The sequence below is a fragment of the Notamacropus eugenii genome, chromosome 5 (genome assembly GCF_028372415.1).
Source record: "Notamacropus eugenii isolate mMacEug1 chromosome 5, mMacEug1.pri_v2, whole genome shotgun sequence".
Taxonomy (NCBI): Eukaryota; Metazoa; Chordata; class Mammalia; order Diprotodontia; family Macropodidae; genus Notamacropus; species Notamacropus eugenii.
In genome coordinates this window covers 311,499,723-311,508,310 of record NC_092876.1, presented here as the reverse complement: position 1 = coordinate 311,508,310, position 8,588 = coordinate 311,499,723, and the positions used below count along the sequence as shown (strand labels likewise).

At 38.8% G+C, this 8,588-nt stretch overlaps 1 long non-coding RNA gene across 1 annotated transcript; it reads left to right on the top strand.

Annotated features, from left to right (window-relative positions):
• The first annotated feature begins 1,440 nt into the window (after positions 1–1,440).
• Positions 1,441–8,007, top strand: LOC140506319 (uncharacterized). The gene is made up of 2 exons (XR_011967883.1): positions 1,441–3,324; positions 4,351–8,007. It is a non-coding gene; the product is annotated as an uncharacterized lncRNA (long non-coding RNA).
• Positions 8,008–8,588: the final 581 nt, after the last annotated feature.

Genomic DNA, 8,588 nt, shown 5'->3' with positions numbered 1-8,588 from the left:
CAGACTCGAGGTAAAACATCTTCCACATCCAGAGCAAGAACTATGAAACTGGATCACAGAATGAAGCAGACCATTTTCTCTTGTGTTTTGTTTTGTTTTATAGTTTCTCCCATTCATTTTAATTCTTCTACGCAACATGACTGAGGTAAAATGTACTTAATAGGAATATATGTGTAGAACCTACATGAGATTGCATATCATTTCAGGGAGGGAATGGGGAAGGAGGAGGGAAGGAGAGGAAGGGAAGGGAAAAAATCTAAGCTATATGGAAGTGATTGTAGAAAACTGAAAACAAATAAGATAATTTAAAAACCCAAACAAAACACGAGCTTTGATATCAGTGAGCTTGTTGAGATCACTGACATCTCTGGAACACCGTTCAATTCTAAGCCCAGCTAATTTTCCATCAGCAATGCCTGTTTAAAAAATATTAATAGACATTCAATGGGCTACCTACCTACTACAGCATGCCACAATCTGGACAAATTGTGGCTTTCATCCTCTTTGTTCTTCCATTGTGAATAATTAGGTCAATATCTTCTGAATGTTATGTATTTTACGAGCTTTGAATTACAATGATCAAGCCCAGAAGAGGCCTATTAGGAGATCTCATTTGTTTCCATATGTTTAAATAGCCATTTTTATTGTTTTTATTCCTCATACTTTGGCCATTCTTGCATCAACTCTCTGAGGTCATATGCATGGTTCCCAACATTCTTACTTGCTCTGTAAAGTACCCAAACGTGACCCCTTGTGTTTTGCTTTCTGTGTCACTCTGTTGTACTTTGGTTTGGTTTTCCAGTTTTATTTATTTTCCTAACCTTTCTTCATACAAGTTCCATTTCAAGCCCTCTGTAACATTTGTCTCTCTCTAGCTATTTGCCTTTTTCCTTGCAGTGTGGAATGCTAGGTGTGGCCTAATGGGGGAGCAAGAAATGAAGTATATGAGAAGGGATGTGATTTGGTAACTCCAAAAGTTGATGAAGTGCAGGTCAGAAAAAAGGACAGTGGCCTTAGGCAGGCAGTATTGTTCTTGCTAAGACTGATTGCTAAGTCTAACTGTGTTGCTTAGGACTGGGCTAGCCTATAGTCAGAATCTTTCAGAAGCCCTTGCAAGTGATAGGACAGCCAAAATTGGGAAAAAGCACCAACCTTCATGAGTTGGAGTGTACAAGAGATTCTGAGCACCACATTCTAGGCTGAGCAAGAGCCCAAGTCTGGAGTTTCTACTTCTTCATTTGTGTCTAGACCTACTAGCATCAGGAGTCAAGTATCAGTCCCACTCACAGATGAAAGGTAGTGAGGAAGGAAATAAAATGAGACTATTCATTTTCTAGAACTTCTAAATTCAGATGCTTCCACTAATCCTGTATACTTTCTGGGGCCTAGGATGCAGCTCAATAGATGTTTATTATGCATTGCTTTCTTGTTATTATATACTATTTATGTGATTATAAATTCTTTGATGTATCCAGACACATTTGTCTGATTTGTGCAGCATTGGCTCTATTATACCAAGATCGCATGACCAGGGCTTATTGAAATATAACAAGTTCAAGGAGAATTAGGCTTTGCAAATAGAAATGGTGGTTCAAGAACTATTCTGATTAGGTAAATCTATGAATCCATACATAAAAATCCTTGATAAAGAGTTATTGCTGCTCATGGTGAGAAGTGGGTCTGAGAGCTAGGTTAATCACTCTCTGAGAAGCAGAGAAAGTTTGGGCTTTTTAAAAAACTTAATCAACACTTCTTCCCAGAAAAGTGAAAGCGTAAACTACCAGGGTGAATGTGAGACTCTCCAAAGACCCCCCCACCCTTCTCAAAAAAAAAAAATCCTTTTTTGCTAAACAAGATCAAGCTAGAGGCTCTAAATACCATCTAATGGTTAAACTCTTTTCCTCATTCCCAATCCTTGACCAGAAGTCCACCATTGTCCAGAAAACCAAATCTCAGTGTTCAGTACCTTTTACCTATCCAGACATTTATTTCCCTTCCCCTCCTTCCTCTCCCACAGAAATATATGTCAAACTGAAGAAAATAATATCTTTGTGGTAAATATCTTCCTCCTTCTGTTCAGAGTTCCTAGAATTATACTCCAGGTTTCTTCTGAGAGTTATGGATTGTTATAATTGTTAACTAATCAATTAATCAGTGAGTTAATTGATTACTTTAGTAACCCATGGTCTCAATGAGCTACAGTCAGCTTCCCAGAGGATCAGCTTGACCCATAGAAAACTTTGCAACATTATACAGAAAGTAAGCCAGTTTAGAGGGCCCAATATTACTGTGAATGTCCTCTTGGCCCCAAATTATTTGTAGCTGAAACTCAAATCACCAAAACAATCTTCTTTTGTCTTTTTGGGTTCTTCTGTGTTTTAAGAAAAAAACAACAGATGAAGTCATTACTTTTCAATATAGCACTTCAGATATTTCCTCTTTTCCATCAAATTGTCTATTCTGGATCTTACTCCATCAGAACTTTGTGCTCTGTTAGTCAACAAGTATTTTAAAGGACCCACTATGTGCCAGACGTTGTGTTAAACTCTGGAGATATAAAAAGAAGTAAAAATGAACAAACAAAAATAGACCCTGCTCTTAAGGAGCTCAAAGTGTAATGAGGGAGACTACCTGCAAACGACTGTACAAATAAGATACAGACGGGATGATTTGGAGATGATCTCCTAGCATTAAGGGGGTTCAGAGAAGGCTTCCCAAAGAAGGTGGAATTTTAACTAAGACCTGAAGAGAAGTCAGGAGAAGGAGATGAGGAAGGAAAGAATTCCAGTCATGGGGGACACCTAGCAAAAATGCTTGATGGTAGGAGATGGCTATCTTGTTTGAGGCCAGATAGGGAGCCAATGTTACTGGGTCAGAGTACATGGGAGTAAGAAGACTGGAAAGGGAGGAAGAGGTCAGGCTATGAAGGGCTTCAAAAGCCAAAGAGAGGATTTTATATATGATCCTGCAGGTAATAGGGAACAAATAGAATTTATCATATAGAGTTTGACATGATCAGATAGGAAGAGTAACTAGATGGCACAATGGATAGAGTGCCAGACATGGAGTCAGAAAGACTCATCGTCCTGATTTCAAAGCTGTGTGACTCTGGGCAAGTCATTTAACTCTATTTCCCTCAGTTTCTCATCAGTAAAATGAATTGGAGCAGAAAATGGCAAGTCACTCCAGGATCTCTGCCAAGAAAACCCCAATTGGGACCATGAAGAATTGGACATAACTGAAACAACTGAACAATGACAGCAACTTGGTCAGATATATGCTTTGTGAAGGTCAATTTGATACAAGAACAGAGAATGAATTAAGGTATTAATGACTAGTAATGCATTTGTGTATTACACAGCCTGGTAACACTGCTGCTTCATATGAGAAGTTTTCCAGAGTCAATGCCTTCATCCAAAGAATGTAATTTCAAATGGCACAATTTCAGGGATTGGGGTAGACCAAAGAGAAAATATATTGGAGTGGGGGAAAAGGAAATAAATCACTCAAATCAAATCAGCTGTATCACAGGTGCTGTCATGTCAGGAGATAGGGAAACCCTTCCTCTAGACTATACATACATACATATATGTATATTTATACGTGTGTATGTAAGTATATATGTACATATATATGTATTCATTCATTCTTCATTTAGGTAACATTAAGAAAAGTATGGCATCCAGAACATGGGAGATAAGAAAGTAACTCTACTCTGTCCTGCTCAGCATACATCTGCACTATTACATTTAATTCTGGCCAACACATTTCAGGAGGGATTTTGACAAGCTACAGTATGTGCAGAGAAGTGACCTTAGGATAGTGAAGGATCTGGAGGTCATATCATATGAGGGTGGTGTAAAGCACTTAGAGATATTTGGCCTGGGAAAGAGATTAGGAATTTGGGAGTTGTAAAAAGATAGGTGTCTTCAAGTATTTGGATGGTAGTCACTTGGATGGTTCTGTGTGGGCCCACGGGTCAGAAGTAGGAGAAATGGAGGAAGCTGTACATGATTGGGAGATTTATGTAATAAGAAACTTTCTCATAATTAGAAGTATCCCAAAGTGGGGTGCATTGCTGACTGGGAGATACTGTGCTTCCTTTTACAAGAGGTCTTCAAGATGAATCTGGATGACCCCTTGTTAGGAATTTTGTAGGGGCTAGTATTGTTCAGGTACAGAGTGGATTAAATGACCTGCTAGGTACCTTCCAACTGTGAGATTCTAGGATTCTGGGATAGCTCTGACTAAGGTAGAAGAGAAAAACAATAATAGCCTATATTTACATAACAATTTGTATAGTTTTCTCACTTGACCATCATAACCTATGTTATTATTTCTGTTTTACAGATGAAGAAACTGAGGAAGAGATGGTCTTGACTTGTCCAAAGATCACTCAGATAGAAAAGATAGGATCTGAGACTCCAACCCAGGTCTTCTGACCATGTGTTCAATTTTCTTTCCTCTTCAGTATTGTGCTTTTCCATTATGGTGTTTGCTTGGTGAACAGATTTTTCTCCATTTTCTTTTCATTCATTGATTTATTCACCAAGTATTTACTGAGACCCAGAAGAGTGTCTAGTCCCATGCTAGGTCAGATGATGAAATATAACAATATTTTATATGTTATATATGTGTGTATGTACATACGCACACACATATGTATATGTATGTATATGCATAGATAACAATTATAGCAAAGTATAAGACACATAAGCAAAAATAGCTAGGTAACCATTCCATAAAAAGTTAACCAACAACCAGAGTTGTTGTTAGGAATTCTTAAACTGAGATTAATTCAACTGAGCACAGGACCTAGAGGGGTTGGAGAAATGGAACTGTACCACAGCTCTGTCACGTTAGGAGAGGGAGGAACCCTTCCTCTAGACTAGAGAGTGCAAGTCACACCTCCACAGCATGCAGATGGGCTGTGATCCTGCTGCCTCTGGGATGAGAGCAAGAGGTGGGGCACAGAAGTGTGGCAAGGCAGGCCACACTTGGGAAAGGGCTACTTACAGGACCTGGGCAGTGATTGCCCAGGGAATGCAAGGAAACAGAGGCAGCAGGTTCTGGGGAGGACTGGGGAAGTACCAGAAGATGTGGATTCCCTGGGACAAAGCAAGGTAGTAAGTACGGTACGTGCTATATGTATGTACGTTGTTGGTATTGAGTCATTTCAGTTATGTGCCACTCATCACGACCCCATTTGGAGTTTTCTTGGCAAAGATACTGGAGTGGTTTGCCATTTCCCTTGGATCATTTTGCAGATGTGTAAACTGAGGAAAACAGGGTTAAGGAAAACAGACACAGCTAGTGTCTGAGGCTGAAATTGAACTCATGAAGATGAGTCTTCCTAACTCCAGGCTCAGCGCTCTGTCTACTGCATCACCTAGACTATTCTATGTGTATATGGGTATATTTGTTTTTATTTGTTACATGCTCATATGTGTACATAGTAGTAGTAGTAGCGGCAGTTAGCATTTACATAGCTCTTTAAGGTTTGTGAAGTGCTATACAAATATCTCATCTGCTCCTTACAATAACCCTTTGAGTTAGGTGCTATTATTAGCCCCATTTTACAGATGAGAAAACTGAGACTGAGAGGCTAAATGACTCGTTCAAGGTGACACAGTTAATAGAATCTGTAGCAGGCTTTGAATTCAGACATTCCCTCTACCCACTGCATCACTTCACTGTCTCAAATGCTGTTTTTCTACATGTTGTCTCCTGTGTTAGAATGGAATCTCATTGATGAAAGAGATGGTTTCCTTTATGTCTCTGTAGCTTGAAACCTACCCCAGAACTCAGAATTTAATAAATGCTTAATCAATGCTTGTTGATTGATTAAATGATATGCTGCAGCTGTGCCCTAGTGTTATAGGGTTTGAAATAACTTTGACTGAGTTAACTAGGTGAGACTTCATTGAGGAAGTAGAGTTGATTGGGTTTGGTTGGACAGAAACAAAGGCTGGGGAAGCCATCAGAAAGGTCATAAATCCATTAGAACCAGGAGACAACTAAGAAATTAGTCCCACTCTTTTCATTTTACAGGAGAGAAAACAGATTCTGAAAGGGGGAGTTACTTTCTCAAGTTCTTGCAACTAGCTAATGTCAGAACCTAGAAAAGAACTCAGGAACTCAGTGTCTGACCTGGACCACACTGGTGTGCCTTCTAATCTACCACAGTTGTATATAGTACAAACACAAATGCAATCATGCCTCAGAGATATTGTAGGTTCCGTTCCACACCTCCACAATAAAGCAAGTCACATGATATTTTTTTTTTGTTTTACCAGTGCATATAAAAGCTGTGTTTACACTATACTGCGTTCTATTAAATGTACAATAGTATTGTCTTTAAAAAGTACATGACTTAATTACAAATACTTTACTGCTAAAAACTAACCATCATTTGAGCCTTCAATGAGTTGTATTATTTTTGCTGGTGGACGGTCTTGCCTCAGTGTTGATGGTCGCTGACTGATCAGGATGGTGGTTGTGGCAATTTCTTAAAATAAGACAACAATAAAATTTGCCCCATCGGTTGACTCTTCCTTTTGCTTGAACACATAGAGGTCATTGTAGGGTTATTAACTGACCTAATTTTCATCGTATTGCATCTCAGGGAAGAGGGAGACCCAAGAACAAGGAGAAAGATGGGGAATGACCAGATAGTGGAGCAGTCAGAACATACTCAACATTAATCAATTAAGTCTGACATCTTCTATGGTTGCGGTTTTTGGTGCCCCAGAACAAACAGAAAAATAACCTCAAGGATCATTGATCACAGATCACCACATCAAATATGCTATAATGAAAAAATTTGAAATATTGAGAGAATTACCAAAATGTGACACGGAGACACAAGCATGCTCAGAAAAATGGTGCCAACAGGTTTGCTCAATATCTGGTTGTCACAACTTTCAGCTTGTAAAAAATGCAGTGTCTGCAAAATACAATAAAGAAAAGCATGGTAAAACAAGGTATACCTCTATGTGTGTTTGTGTATGCACACATATGTATACACACAAACACACATACCCACATATATACATATAAGTATGTATATTATATATGAGAAAAGGTTTTATTCATGAGTAACTACTGAACCATGGTTTTGATTTGTTTTCTTTTCTGTGAGATAGTGCCAAGGACTATTTCCTTTTTGTCTTGGGATCTCCACAGCCTGGCACATAGTAGGGATAGTGGGTGAAACACCCTTTCCAGAATCAGTAGTAATATTGATTTGTTTTTTGAAAGAAAGAGGAGGAAAGAGATACAGGTGGAATTGCAAATGGAACCACACAAAAGGAAGGTGGCCAGAATGAAGCAGGGTCAGGGATGTAGGCCTTGAAAATTGTCTTTAAAGGGATCTTCCTGTCACTTTTAAGAGATGGGCTTTCCTGCATCCTGTCAAAATTATTTTATACTCCCAGCAGCATTGGGGAGTTAGGAGGAGCAGGTGACATATTGTTACAGGCCTTATATTTGACTTTGAAAACAGGAGACTCCAGGGAATACTAGACTAAAATCTCTGCTTTGATGTTTAGGATGTGATGCCTCTGTTCCTCTCCAGACTCTATTATCCCTGACCCTCTTCCTGGATGTCTTCTCCCATGCTCCAGAAACCTCTTCATCCTAGAGTTCACTCAAGTCCTGGACTTCACATAGTGGAAGCACTCTCCAACCCTGGGACTCCTCTGTCTGATTGACTGGTTTTCCCCAGAACCTCCATTTTAAGGAGTGAGCCCAGTCCAGTCATATCTTCATTCCTCTCCAGGCTATATTCCCAGTTCTCTTGCAGGATTTTTTTTTTTTTTTTGCAATGTGTCATGCAGGGTCCCTTCATTTCCAAGTCCCTCTTCCCCTGTTTTTCTAGTTTATGTATTGTCTTTCTTTTTTTAGAACACGAGGGTGGGGACTGTCTTTTTGCTTGTATCTGTATTTCCAGCAGTTAGCACAGTGCCTGGCTCATAGTGAACTCTTAATAAATACTTATTGACTTTACTCAATTCGGCATGCTTTCATTTCATTGTTATATGTTCAGTTTGTTTTATATGTCACAGTGGGGAAAAAATCAGTCTTATGAGAGTTTTATTGTCTAACTTTACTACTTTATAGATTTAAATCGTTTTTCGTGTTGAAATTTTTGCTTTATAAACCATGCAAATGAAATATTGTAAACTGAAGAAAAGCAAGAAGATTTTCACAAGAGATATAATGAGCTGTGACCTAAAACAGAAATAAGAACTAGTCAGGAGTGTGGAGCAGGCTATATAGAGCAGATTTTCATCAGTCAGGACAGTCCAGGTTTGAGTTCTGCTGCTAATATATCACAAAATCTTGGGTAAGTCCCTTTGCCTCTCTGTGGTTCAGTTTCTGAATCTGTGAAATAGCATAATGGGTAATATCCAAGCTCTTATCCAGTTAAAAATTTGGATGATTCTATATATACAATGCACCAATGTAGATATAGAAGTCAACGCTTATCTGTACACACAGAATGCATTTGTGAAACTCAGTTCATGTAGAAGCTTCTTTCCTTTCCATTTTCCATAGATAAAATTCCTTCTGACTTGGAACAAATC